This window comes from Podarcis cretensis, assembly GCF_951804945.1.
Source record: "Podarcis cretensis genome assembly, chromosome: 1".
NCBI classification, from domain to species: domain Eukaryota; kingdom Metazoa; phylum Chordata; class Lepidosauria; order Squamata; family Lacertidae; genus Podarcis; species Podarcis cretensis.
The window spans coordinates 62,638,665-62,653,778 of record NC_137170.1 but is presented as its reverse complement, the minus strand read 5'-3'; the positions used below and the strand labels follow the sequence as shown (position 1 = coordinate 62,653,778).

The window sequence follows — 15,114 nt, the reverse complement described above, 5'->3', positions numbered from 1 at the left end:
TGAGACACAACAACTGGAGACCCCAGAGTCAAATCCAGATGGCAATCCATGGTGAGGTATATGAGCACACAGAGAAGCAGCCTTCCACATGTACAGCCTATGCAGATGCACATCTGGAGATACACTCCATTTGTCTTATGAAGGTTGTCTGCACCCAGACTAGTGATTGGCCCAGAAGTAGCCCTGTTATGATGTCAAGGCAGAAAGACTGCTCCTGGCAACTTGGATGCAGTGGCATTTGGCATACTTGAAGAGTATGAGGCTACCCAGCACAGAAGAACTGCCAGCTCCAGGGTCAAAGCCATAACACTGGTATTTCTGTCTGTCTGGTTTGGACTGAATTTCAGTTTTGTTTTCTTTCATCCAGTTGCTGTTTAGTCAAAAGCTTCTACCATGCTCCCTGATCAGGAGAAATGGAAGTGGTTGTGGTTGTTGTTGTTGTTGTTAGCATAATTTAGCCCTAAACATTTCCCCCCTCCTCAATTCAAATGTTGAAAAGGCATGTGGGATGTAGCCCAGGGATGAGGACAACTGTCCCACCAGTACTAATCAAGAACTTTCTTCACAGGTAGAAGCAGAACCACTGAAAAGTAGTGCCTCCAGCTACCCAGGTGATTAAGAAAAATGTCATGGTTAATGGCATCAAAAGCCACTCAGAGATCAAGAAGAATCAGCAGGGTCACAGTCCCTCCACCATTTCTCAGTGTAGGCCATCCACAACAGTCCAACAGACATGGGACTGTTGTTTGGGATGCAGTGGAGAGAGATTATGCTTCCCAGCAGTTTCTCCACTATACAAGCGGCACCTTAAGAGAAGACAACTGGATTTAGATCCCACATGGCAAATGAATTGCTATATATTTATCACATCAAATATATGTCTACCTAAGTAAGCAACAGCCATCTGACACACTCCTATTCCACCATGGACAGTGGGCTAATCGAGAAGTACGACAGATCCAGATTAGTCCCTCAAGCATTTTGTGAACACAAGCCTCACTGAAATGAACGGGGGTTGTGCCAGCAAACCTGTTTTGAGAACGAGACAATCTTTTTGGCTTAGCTCTTTAGGAAAGCTTGGGTTTTTCTTGGCAGATTTATGCCTGTTTGTTCCATCCTGAGGCCACTGCATCCAGGCCAAGATTATCCCATGGCCTGGGAACTGGCGAATAGCCGTTCCTGCTTTGGAACATGATCAAAGGCCTTCCAAGCTTCCCTTCATTTTCTTTCTTCCCTCACTAAAAAACAAAACTTAGATCAAAACTTAGCAAGCAGTAGCCTTTTCGCTTAAGACATACAGATGCCAGCTTCCTATACACAGTCTAGGCAGGTAGGGTCCGTTCCCCCTGTGGCCAGGAAGCCATATAGTTTCTGTCAGCTACATGGACCAACATCAAACAAGTCTAGTCTGAAGTGATATGTGGGGAATCGGCTCTCTCCATTCCCCAAATGAGAACAGTTTGGACATGCCCTTATCAAATCATATCAGCAATCATTTGTGAAGAGGGAAAAATGGTTCCAGGTAAAATGCAACTCCAAAGATTGCTCTAAGGATGGCAAGAAAGAAAACTTAAGTACACGGTGACTTTCATTGGTGCCAAGGGAATGCAGAGACATGGATATATTTCTTTTCCTTTAACAGCTTTTTTTAAAAAGCCAGATGCCTAGTGGCAGCGACCAGCTGACAGAGCTTATCAGCTTGCAGACCAGAGATAGGACAAGCAGTAACAATATCCACAACGATACATCTGCAGAATCTGTCAAACGCTGTTTCTTGATTTGGAGAGACTATCTGTAAATGGCTCTTTGTACGACCAATATTTTTTAAAATCCTGGCATGCTAATATCCTGCTCCTTTTCTCAGATGCACTTAAAACTAACCTTGGTTCACATTCAGCCCCCAGCCTACCGACTGACTGCAAGAAAGTTTCCTCCAATATGACTCATGGTTTGAATTTTTGCTTGATATTTGTGGCTGAATGCATTCTAAAGCTGGCCAGTTATGCTGTGTAGGGATCACCAACCCTTTTGGGCTTGTGGGTACATTTGCAAACCAGATAAACTGTTGTGGGCACTACACACTCCCCTGAAGCCAAACACACATCACAGCCTATTCTGTTATCTACAGCAGTATGATTCTTTCAAGCAGAACTTTCAAGCAGTGAGGAGAGGGTGAAGGAACCTTGTGGGCACCAGGGAAGTCCTCTGTGGATGCATGTGATCCATGGGTACCATGTTGCCAACCTCAATATATATATATGAAAGCTCCTTTTTAGCAGTGCACTTAATGTTTAACAAGGAAATTCTTAAACTGAGGTCCCCCTTGAGCAACCCCTGATGACACTGCCCCTCATCTGATCTAAGTCTGAAACTTAACACCCCCAAGTGACGTGAAGAAGGCAGACATTTTTCAGAATCTCCAGGCAAAAGTAGCTTGTCATGCAGGGTTGAGAAAATCTGGTTCTGCTTTGATTCCTTCTTCTGCCCACGAGCCCTGTCCTCATGTTCAACTGTGCAGCTAGCTAACATAAGCCTCAACAAAGCAGGGTAAAATAAATCATGACTGTCTCCTGACTGGTGCTGAAGTTTGGAATATTTCCTTCCTAAAAGCTGCTTAACATTCTAGTGTGTGAATGGATCTAGCACGTTGGAAAAGCTTTAATTAGCTGCACCTGGTTCCTTTTCTGAGCTGTTGTCTGTTCTGTCCCTGTGAGCCTCCACCTGTTTATTTTCGGGACCTTTATCCCTTCACCTGTTTGCTTCAGCATATGTTCTGTCTTGAAGGTTGCCTTTTGATGGCTTGCCATGGACTGTTTCCCTTGTAAACCAGAGTTCTTCTTTTCTCTTACACCCGTGAGTCTCATCCTGATCCTGCCAAGGACTGCTGGGTCTGGACCAGGCTCACAGCCGAGTTGACTAACTTCTTACAATGTAATCCCATGGCAGGAGGCCCGATTCTACTGACTTCTGAAGATACACAGAGTGTTCCCATTTCATTTATGAATCACTTCCCATGAAACATCTAGAAGTGGTTGAAAACATCAACAATAAAAACATAAAAAACACACCAAAAACTGTTTCAGATCCAATACAGAGGCAAGGATAAAAACAGCAAGGTGGAGTCTAATGTCCATTAATTCCAGAGGTGGTCAACCTGCAGCTTTTGAGGTTCACATGAGGTCAGCATTCTGGCAAGTATGAAGTGTCCCTCCTATGAGAAAGAAAGAGAGGGAGGGAGGTATGGTCTAACCTACCTTCTGCTCTGGCTCTGCCCATTGTTGGCTTCCATTTCCCCCTTCCTGTCACCACCACATGCTCCCCCTGAGAGATAAGCCTCAGGGGACTGCAGCTCTCAACAGAACAAAGGTTCCCACTCTGGCTTTATTCAACTGTGTGATCAGCTCACACACCCTTTGATAAAGTGAATAGCATTGCTCGTATTTTAGGAGGGAAGGAGCCATTGAGTTCAATAGCTGCTGAGCTCTTAATACTTCAGAGGTCCTTTGCTACCTTCTTTTTTTTATTCCACCTGCTGTTTTTTCTTTTTAATTCAGAAAACCCATCATTTTCCAGTTCTGTGAATCTGTATTTAAGTCAGCACTCCATCATTGTCAATTTTCTTTTACAAGATCCTGCTTCACAAAGCACTGCAGCAGAAGCACTATGATTTCCAGAAAGCAAAGGTTGATGTGCGTTACTGAACAAAAGTAAGCTGCCCTGTGTGCTTTGAACTATACGGAATATAAAAAGGCAGTTAAGGAACAACTGATTTCGTGTTAAGCCTTGAGGATGTAACTGATTCACCAGGCGAATCTCCTGTGGTGTATCCTGGCGACTCATTAGATGACATTGTTGAGGACTGGAATAACCGGCTCTTGGCAGCCATTGATAAGATTGCGCCTAAGCGCCCTCTGTGACCCCGTCGAAACCAGGCCCCTTGGTTTACTGAGGAGCTCCGGAAAATGAAGCGGGATCTCAGACGGCTAGAGCGAGTATGGCGACGGACTCGTGACGGAGCCTCAAGAACATCTTATAGGACGCTTATGAAAGCCTATGAGATGGCTTTGAAAGCTGCTAAGAAATCTTGCTTTGCAGCTTCCATTGCATCCGCTAGCTCTCGCCCAGCACAACTTTTTAGAATAATTAGGTCAATACCGTCCTTAGGAGGACAACCAAATTTAAGCACAAATTCGACCCACAGCTGTGAGGCATTCGCGAGCTTTTTTGCGGAGAAAGTCCTGTTGCTCCGCCGTGACCTCCCTGCCAATTTAGATACAGTTACTGAACTGGAGGCCCCTCGACTGACTTCAGGTCCAGTGTTAGACCATTTCAATCGGATACTCCCTGCTGATGTGGATAGATTCCTCCAAGCTGGTAGGCCCACCACCTGCCTCTTTGATCCGTGCCCATCTTGGCTGATTAGGGAGTGTCCAGATGTTGCGCGGACCCCCCTGGTTGAAATTATCAATTTGTCCCTTGACACGGGGACATTCCCAGGGGAACTGAAGGAAGCAGTAGTGTGTCCACTCTTAAAGAAAACTTTATTAGATCCCTTAGACCTATCCAATTACCGCCCAGTTTCAAATCTTCCATATCTGGGTAAGGTAATTGAGAGAACGGTTGCTGAACAGCTTGGTAGGTTTCTGGAGGAAACATCGGCTTTAGAGATCCATTTCAGTCCGGTTTCCGTCCTGGTTTTGGGACTGAGACGGCTCTGGTTGCCCTAACAGATGATCTCCGTAGACAACTGGATCAAGGCGGGTCAGGACTGCTGATCCTTTTAGATTTGTCAGTGGCCTTTGACATGGTCGATCATGATCTTCTGGACCACCACCTCGCAGACGTGGGGATACAGGGCATAGCCCGTAACTGGCTGTGCTCTTTTATCTCTGGTCGGGGACAGAGGGTGGCACTAGGGAGGGAAATGTAGCGTTGAGGCTACATTTTATTTTAATATTGTAATATTTTAATGTTGTATTTTAATTTTGTTTTTAAGTTGTAATCATTCAACTTGTTTTTATTATTGCTTGTAAGCCTTGGCTGGGGAGGGCGGGGTATAAATAAAAATATATTATTATTATTATTATTATTATTATTATTATTATTATTATTTCCTAGGGCATTTCCTCTAGGAAAGTTGACCTTGCTGCTTACTCTTCCCCTAATGCTAGGAAGGGGCATTGTAAAATTCAGCTTTCCACTAGGTGGCAAAGACAGGCAATGATTTGGTTATACTTCCCTAGGGATACACAAATCTGTCAGTTTTTATTTCTTTCAGTTTCTCATTTTCCCCATTTTAAGCATGGTTTTCCACGTTTCCTCATCGGTTTGTATTTTTAAAAAGGCCTCATGAAAATTTACCAGCATTTTAATGCATATTTCTCTGAATACATACATTTTTGTGTGCAATTTTTCTAATATACACAGTTTTAACCAGCATCCCCCCTAACACATTGCAGTTTTTTATGATGTTTTCATTAAATTTTCATTTTTTATGCACACTTTCCATAATACGTACATTTTTGGCTGGAGAACAGCACTGCAAAATTTGGAGAGGCATGAAGTTTGAAAGATAGTTGTATTTCTGTAAAGATAGCAGACTGCTTTGGGAAGTGTGAATTAGGTTTTCATTAACATGCGAACCAAACCAAATTTCTTTCTCATCTCCCTACCACCACTCAGCAAGTGTGGAAGCTCAAAGCTATAGAATGCACTCTACAAAATTCAGTGCTATTCTGCAGGAACAAATATAACTTTTTACTTTAGATCGCAACAGAGTTGAAAGTCTTGAGATCACAGAATAACGGAGAGAAAGACAGAGCAACACAGATTATGAAAATTCAAAGCAATGCTTCACAGATAACCAGAAGTCTACTAGTTAAATATCAGCAACCCTGATTGTGCCAATAATGTCATACTGTCAGGCATGGCCATTAGAGAGGAGGGTGGTGATGCTTTATGATGATGATTTAAATTTGCATACAGCCCTATACCTGCAGGTCACAGGGCAGTTCACAACATAAAAACACAAAATACATAATAAAAACAAGAACAATTCGATTCCACCCTGAGCCTCTTCCTGCCCCCCCAAACTTCCTTCCAAACTCAAAACCCCCTCTCACCACATGGGCTCCCCACCAATGCCCCCCATTTGCTAAGAGGCAAGCTACCCCCACCCCATTTGCTAAGAGGCAAGTCACCCCCACCCCAAAATGGGGGCCTCTACTTATGCCACACCCCCTACCCAGCTTCCCCCTCTCAGGCAAGCTGACCCAGTCTCTCCCCGGCCAGGACCTCCCGCTCTCTCCTGGGCCATGTCAAGGGCTCAACACCACCTTTCCATCAGGGGAGGGATTTAGGTGGGAACTCAGCCACAAACCTGTGCCACGTCACACACACCCCTCATGCACATCTGGCTTCCCACCAGCCACATCACTGTGCTTACCATGAGAGAGAGGGTTGACGTGGCATTCTGAAGGTGCAGCAGTGAAGCCAATCTGCACCATGCCTCACTCTTTGCCACCTCACTCTTCCCCCTCTCCCTCCCAGTTAGCACAGTTAGGGTTGCCATGCGTATGGAAAATCCCAGACCTGCCCTATTTTGGGGGTCCTACATCCCCATCCTCTTCCCCTTCTTGCTTGGAGCCCAAAGTTTGTGAGTAGCGGTGGGGCTGAGAGCGCTAGAGGTGGCAGCAGCAGGGTCTCCTGATGAGAGACCCAGGTGGCATTTGGGAGCCATAGTGCCACTGTAGCTGCCAGAGCCTGTCAAGCGCCTGAAGCTGCCCCTCTGCTGCAGCTGCCTCTTCTCTTTTCTGGCGATTTCCCCCCAAAGGCCCAATGATTTTTGTTGAGCCGCCAATCATCCGGATTTTAACTTCATGAAATATGGCCACCCTAGATGACTGACAGGAAAACATGTGCATGGTGTCCCCCTACCACTCTGGCCCTGTGTACTGATGATTAAAGTTACAGGCATTTTAGGGAGATGTGTTGTGTTCTCATGCATTGCAGTCAACATTAAAAGCCCTTTTGTATTATTGAGTTTAAATGACTAATCATGTTGTACTCCACCCAAAGTAACTAACTGATTGAGTACCATCCAGAAATACTTCTAGGACCCCAATAACTCACTCTTTCATCTAGAATTCTATAAAACTCTTGTGGCCTTGAAGGTTCTATCTAAAATACAAACATATTGGCTCTGCCAGTATGGATGGCTCAAATAATTACAAGTCACACAGCGTGCAAGAATAAAGCAAAAGAAAGTTCATCAGAATGCAAAGTGTGTTGCTGGATGGTGTCATGGCTACCCCTGTCCACCTTGGAAAGCAATGGCGGTGGCTGGAAGATAGGGTTAACTGCTACAGTGGAGCTGGCCTTTGCATACCAGCAAAAACTTATACACTTGTTGAAGCCCCTTTCCACAAACAGAGAGCTGTCACTGCACGAGACAGGTGATATACTTGGAAGTAAGTTGCACTGCTTTCAGTGGAATGGTCTTCAAATTAGTTATGCTTCGGTTTGCATCCTTCATCTGACAGAAAGGAATTGTGGAGCATGCCACAGCATGCCACTATTTTATCCAAAAGTCAAGAAATGCCTCGGTTTCTTTGAAGAGCAGTGTTATTTTCCCACCCTAGGATCATTTGATACCAGAGGAGAAAGCTCTGCTATCTTTACTCATGAGTAACAGGAAGCAGTCCTTTAAATGGCCTCGGAACAAATTGCAGAGCAAGATAACTTAGAAAGAAATAGTTTAACAACAAGCTTTGTAAGTTAAGTGACTTTGTACTTGATATGCCCATACACATATATAAATCTGTCAGTTTGATAGCAGTGTAATTAATTTAATTTGAATAGCAATATTTTCATGGCACAGAAATCTGATTTAAACCAAAGCTTTCAAAGACAAGAGAGAGGCTAGTTTTTAATTAAACCAACAGTTTATCGGCATACCCACTGCTCCTAGTGAAGGAGACGGGAAATATTTTTTCATACTGAAGAAATACAGGAGATAACTATGATTCTCTTCAGAAAAGTAACTATATTTTTAATGAATTTTGCTGGACTTAGATAAAATGTGCACACACCAGTGTCTAATTTCTGAAATGAATGTTCCACTGCAAGGTCTGCAGGGCTATCTGGCCCACCAAATCCTTACCCCATGTAACTCACATCTGGCAAAGAAGTAGTTGCATATTGCTCAGTCCATCTGTTCAGGACTGTTCCACATTACGGCACAACAACTCACCTCCTAGAGTTTGCTGTTGACTCTACTTTCAACAGAGAACTGCAGCCAATTCAGGGGCCCAAAGAAGCATGCCTGTATGAGGCACATCTGTCCAAAGACCTGTCCATTTAAATTACATATTCAGGCACTGAATAATGTGCACATTTTCAAACAGTTATACCTTCCATTCTTTTCCATTCTGAACCTCACACTAAAAACTAATCCCAGGAAAAAGTCATGGTGAGCCCTAGCAAAATAAACACACAATCACACTTGAATTTTACAGTATACAGTATTTCATTCTCGTGTTATATATGTACATGTTTCTGTGGGCAATGGCATAAAAAAAGGAAAAAAGAAGCACAGCTTGTCTCTTATATTCTGCAGGCAGATATGTCAGATTAAGCAAAGTATGGCATTTAAGAAAACATTATACCTGTATATTTGTCCTCTCAATGCAGCCAGTTTGAGCTATACGCACTGAGGGAGAATCAGTATGGAAGCCTATATTACCTTTCATGAAAATATCATTTTTCTGAGTATAAACACACTTTAAGAATGACATTTTATACCCCGCTAGACCTGCAGTGATGAAGCATAACTGCATTACACATGATACCAAGCTGTTTCAGAATTCTTATACCAACGACTGGCATGCAACAATAGTTACGAATCTTCAGAACTGTCACTGCTATCTAACACTGAACAACAAAGGGTAGGGTGAATGTTCCCTTTGGAAAGTAAATCCTAAACTCCTTGCTCTTTAATATTTCTAGAGCAGGAAAGCCTCCCCAGCAGTTGGACAGCCTAGAGGTTTATTCAGGCTGCGGTGGCAGCCTATGAAAGCACTTTTTTTTTGTTATATAGAAAGTGAGTTTCCAGTACAGAAAACCCCACTCTCCCCCAATCCACAATACTTTCATGAGTGAATAGCAGCATCTGGGGGTGAGAAGATTTTCACCAGGATCGTGACTTAGGAGGAACAGATTAAGAACTTCTCCCTGTGTGCTATAGTCAGAATTCTGATATGCTTCTTGAAAACTCCTTTTTAAAGAGGAAAACACACACACACACACACACACACACACACACACACACACAGAGGCAAGGTATGCATTTAACATAGTGTGCAGTTGGGTCCTAGGTGTCAGTGCTATCAATTCTGCAGCTTTTTATCAGCAGGGGGACTTTAACTTCAAGATTTTCCATTTCCTGGTGGTTTTCTTTTTCAACACAACAATATAATCTGAAATGCCCAATGACAGGGCCGGCCCGCCCATGAGACAGGCTGAAGCAGCTACTTTGAATGCAGCAAGGCAGTGAATCCAGCAAGGCAGTGTTCCTGCAGGCACTCCACCTAGCTGAATCCAGCAAGGCAGTGTTCCTGCAGGCACTCCACCAACCCCTGCCGCTGGGCAGCAGCTTCTTCCAGCAACAAGAATTCCACAAGATCTTGCTAGATGTCACCAGAAGGCACAGATGCTCAACCCTGGTAAGCAGGGTTTTGGTGAGGAGCGCGGAGAGGGGGGAATGGCACCTACCTCTTTCACCTCAGGAAGTAAGTCACCTCTAGTGCTAAACAATGTGTGCATGGTTTCTCCCTTGGATTCTAACTTGGTTTCAATGTGTACATCAGAAGGAATAAATTTGCTTTCTGAAATGATGCAACAGCTGTGTCATGCCCTTCTGCAGGGAATAAGGTTCATACCATCACTGTTTAAATGTTGACCTCAGGCCAAGCTCCACCTGTTTGCCTAGGCTTTTATCAATTCTACTGCATTTCTGGGCTTCTGTTATATATGATGCTTCATAGCTGAACTTAAAATGAGGTGAATTATAGATTGTTGTGATATTTTACTGGTTTTAAGTTTGCACTGTTGTTTAACTTTGAAATAACACAATGAGGGGCGGGATAGAAGGAATAAATAATAAATTGCTCCTTTCAATCACCATAAAGAAGTCAAAGGGGAAGTTGTGATGCTGCAATATTCAGCCAACCTACAATTCACTGTGCAGGGAGAGATTTACTGGCTGTGATTACTATATGTAGGACCTCATCTATTGGTTTGTCAAGAATTCTGCTCATATTGATCCAGAGCACATTCCAACGTATAGTTAGCAGAGTAGAAAAAGACTCAGCACATTGCAGGATTCCCCCAAAATAGACCAGAGGCAATTAATATTTCATCCAGCAAAGTTTTACTGCTACTGAAGGAAAATGAGCATAAAAGTTGCAAATCCAATACATTCAGGACTGGCACTTTCCATAAGAAAATCCAGTTGCAGCAGACTTAACTTAAACTTACAGTAACTTACAATAGGACTAAAACCTTAACACTAAGCATACTATGTACAGAACACCACACCAGGAGGAAAAAGAGACAGAAAATGAAACTCAGGCTCCTTCTGGCCTATTATTATAGTCAGCATGACCTTGAGTGAAAGAGATAACAGAACCAGTTTAAACCAGCTGTTCAGTTTCTCTGAAGGAATAACCCAAACATCAGAAATTTTATGCCTGTTTCTAGGCAGAATTGAAACTTATGCGTCAGCTAGAAACTTCCAGCTTGCACCAACTTGTATCAGAGAAGCTTCCAGAACCCTCTTGAATCAATTAGGATAGGAAAGATCTTTGCACATCAGACCAATATTTCCTGTACTAAGAAAATGCAAAATTACATTGTTGACCAGATACAGGGGTGGTTTATGTACTGAACTTAGAAATGCCTCAATATGGGAGAGGAGTATATTTGTTGAGTTTAGTTTTATTTCACTCTGTTTCATCAAAGTATGCCTCATCCAGGAAACATCCAACCTGCAACATTATTAACATTATGCTGCTAAAATAATAGGGAAGGTCAATGCCCAGTGAAGGCTGATCCATTAGGGTGAATAGGGCAACGCCCCATCAAGTCTGAGTCTATTGTCAGCCAGGCCCTTCCTGCTTCTCATTGGCTCTGGCATCAGCTACTAGTGGTCTCCCTGCCTTCTGCTCCAATGGCCCAATGGTCACCCACCACCACTGACTCAGCGGAAGTGTACTCAGCGGAAGTTTACATTCTTCCCATGCGGAAGATCACAGCTGCTGTCACCTGTTGAAAGGATAAGGTAGCAGATGATGGGGAAGTCTTCAACCTGGAAAACCACATTCAGTCAGTGTACAGGCAATACCGGGCTAGATGGAGAAATAATCTGCTCTGCTCTAAAGCAGCTTATTCTGTTCCTAGTCCTGGCTCATTCTGGCTGATATCAATGGCAATTTCCTCATATCTAGCTCTGATGGAGTCTGTTAATGCTGTGAAAAGCATACGATTTCTTATCAGTGTTGTTCCTTTATTATCTCCTTCCATTGGACAAAAGGTTATATTGCAACCACCATCTTAATGGAGAGATTCTGAACTGAGATGGAGCTGGATAAAACTGCAGGAAACCAGTTTGGTAAATCGCTTTCCTTCTCTCCACCTTTGTTTCCCCTCCAACTTTCACCTCCATTCTCTAATTAGATTGCTGGGTGGGTTTGGGTTTGTTTTTTGTAAATACTTTATCAGCTGTGTTTGCCTAGCTCTTCCTCTAGCAAAGTCTTGATTACTAGAGTTGGCAATAGACTTCAGTTTTACAGCTCTGGCTCTCAAAGGTTCAGATTCCCCAATGAGGCACAGAGAAATGAAGGCAGGCAGAGGCAGAAAATAAATGCAGGAAGTAGAGGGAGGCTACATCTGGCTTTGCAAACATAGTGCCTACAGGTGCCATGGCGCCCACCAAGCTCCCCTGCACCGTTCAAGATTCAAAGTCTAAGTTGCTCCAGTTTATTATACCTGACACCTTCACTGATGCATTTTTGGCATCAGGTGTAAACTTTATCACTCCCCCCTGCAACTTTTGATGGACTATGATGATGTTTTTGCTGCTAATGGGCTGCCCAAGCTTTCTGTAGCTGTATGACGATGGAGACATTGTATCGTGTATTTATTAATTGAATGTGCTTTGTATGTGTTAATTTTATAACATATTTTAATTTTTCTCAAGTTTTAAGATATGATGTAAGAAGCAAATAATAAGTCAAATATATAGTAGTAGTGGTGGTAACAGGAATAAAAATGAAATAAAAATTTAAAAGTAGTCACATTTTTTTGCCCACTTTTGCCTCTGGTTTTGCCTTTGGCTCCACCCACCACTAGCAGACAGCCCCCAGAAAGCTGCCCAAAGGCTTAAAAGGCTCTTCACCACTGGCTTAGATTACATCATCATCATTACTGATTTAAGAAGAAGAAGAAGAAGAAGAAGAAGAATATGAAAAAATGAAAGAAAAATGAAAGAAAAATGGAAAAGAGAAAGTATGTGTGTGTGTATTTGTCTTCATATATATATATATATATATATATATATATATATATATATTAATAATAACAGATCACCATCAGTTCACATTGCAGATACATTGACCACCAATGAATAGACTTTTAATTAAGCATATGTGTTAATATAGACCTTGGCTGAGCATTCGATCTGATTGAGGCCAATATATTGAGGAGGAAGTGGGATTGTTCCCAGTGGGTTTTCCCTGACCCCAATACATTGCTCAGGACTGGCTTTGTAGAAGAGCACACCAGTGCATGGAGATCAGGCTGGGATCTGTCACTACAAAGCCACTTCCAACATCAGGAGGAGGTGGTGTTGCAGGCTTCCTTGAGGAAAAAAATGGTTGCAAAAGGACCTGATAACCTATATAGTATATAGGGTTCTATTTTTTTATAATTGCTTTCCAGTCGCTAAGTGCACTGCAATTTGAGCAGACAAGAAGCAACTCGTAAAAGCTCTCATTTAAAAATCTACCACATCATAATGAGCATTACAAGATCCTCTGCAGCCACTTGGTATAATGGAAAGGACCATAACATTAGCATATAAAACATAGCTGCACAGCATAAAAACATTTAAGATGAATTTGTGTTCTGAATGAGGCTGGTATTATTATAGATTACTAAATAAATAGCCTACTATTAATTACTTAGAGGGTGACTAATTTATTTAGTCTGAAATGCTGTGATTGTTACCAAGCAATGGATGAATGCCAGCTTGTAGGGTTATTATTACTTACAGTCCTTGAAAACTCAATACCTAGAGGAGAACGAGTCCTTATGTAAATCGACTCCTTTCGTGGTGTCATATAACAACAATGGCATTAGATGGATGTTAACATGCTACCTCATAATGGCTCTACAGGAAGTTAATTCAAACGGAAAATTCTTTATCATTATTGTTCTCCTGCTTCTAGGAGATCCATGCCTGATGGGAGAGCAAAATTAAATCCATCAGGCACACAATGGCAAAATTCACTTCACTACATTGTTCTCATAATGACTTTTCACATGAAAAAAAACCATAGCGTGGGCAGAGTGTTTTTATCTAGTGAACTCCGCAGACCCCAGAGCAGAGGGGTCCAGCCATTAGCCTTAAACATAATTGCTCCCATCCAAAAAGGATGATTAGCATTTGAAAAGCAGACAGATACATCTAAGAAATCAGAGAAACATTTGACACACACAGTCTGTAAGTAGCTGGCACTGATCAGGGAGTGGGAGAGCCAAGACATTAGATGGACTCAGCCCTACATCCCCTTTGATTACTGTCCTATTCAAGGAGTTCCTTGAGCTCGGGAGAAGTATCTGCTCTGTGGATCCAAGCACTCTGAAACAATGTTATGAAAGTATTTTAATTATTTTTTTTATTGCTACTTCTCATCTGTATCCCACCCTTTCTTCAAGGAGCCCAGAGTAACATACATAGGGTTGTCTTAACTGCATCTTCACATCAGTCCTGTCACTTCTGGTTGGCTCAGGGTGACCCTTTGAATGCCATGCCTGCGCAGGGACATGAAACCAAGGGCAGATCCACGCAATGCATTTAAAGCCCATCCAAGTACATGACATCTCCCAAGAATGAGGAAACCCTGACAAAAGAACAGTGGCAAGAGAAATTGATGAACTATGCAGAACTGTGTAAACTGGCATCCAACTGCGAGATAAGGAGAAGCTGTGACTTCAAAGAAGAATGGGAACTTTTTACAAATTACTTAAAAAGACAACAAAATGAACTGGATTCCTTGACAGGTTTTGAATAAACATACACAAATTTATTGATGGTTAATATACTAGACAGAATTTATATAATTTATACAATTGTATAAGAATTTATACAATTTTACAGTATGCAGAGAATAATATGTGTTGAGAAATCAGAGAGATGAGCTGAGGGAAGTCTCGGGGGGGAGGGTTCGATGCAGAGGTGGGGGGAAAGGGGGAAAATAGTGAATATGATATGATTTGATATTTTGTTATGTTGAAATTGTTAATAAAAAAAACTTTTTAAAAAAGAAAGAAAGAAAGAAAGAAAGAAAGAAAGAAAGAAAGAAAGAAAGAAAGAAAGAACATGACTTCCCTCAAAGAATTATGGGAACTATAGTTTAAGAGAGCTAGGGACTGTAGCTGTAGGAAGGGAAACTGCATGATTCTTTGGGGGACGTCATGTGCTTTAAATGTTCACTGGATATACTTTGAATATATGTTGTGGAGCTGCCCCAAGTGTATCTACCGACCCCATGCACACAATAGTGAACACACCCATCTTTCTTGGGCATGCATAGTTCTATGCCGGGCTCCCACAAAGTCCATCTTGTTGTTAGTAAGGGCTGCAACTCTCTCTAAAAGGTCTTTGGAGGAAATTCATTCTAATGTACACTGCGTCTGAAAAAGCGTGTTCTCCTTCATGGAGAGCACGTGTTGCGGTGGGGGCTGCCAGGACACTCCAAAGTTGTGAGGTGGGCTAATTGATCGTTGGCCACTGATGCTATTGGGCTTCCCTTATTGTTGGGAAGAAGTTAATGT

At 42.4% G+C, this 15,114-nt stretch overlaps 1 long non-coding RNA gene across 3 annotated transcripts; it reads left to right on the top strand.

Moving 5' to 3' along the window:
* The first annotated feature begins 241 nt into the window (after positions 1 to 241).
* LOC307216478 lies at positions 242 to 14,335 on the top strand. Of its 3 annotated transcripts, none has more exons than XR_013839112.1 (5): positions 242 to 312; positions 3,630 to 3,707; positions 11,591 to 11,668; positions 12,412 to 12,564; positions 13,996 to 14,335. It is a non-coding gene; the product is annotated as an uncharacterized lncRNA (long non-coding RNA). The 3 variants fall into 3 exon arrangements; XR_013839113.1 differs by having other exon boundaries at positions 12,409 to 12,564; XR_013839114.1 differs by lacking the exon at positions 3,630 to 3,707 and having other exon boundaries at positions 255 to 312; positions 12,409 to 12,564.
* Positions 14,336 to 15,114: the final 779 nt, after the last annotated feature.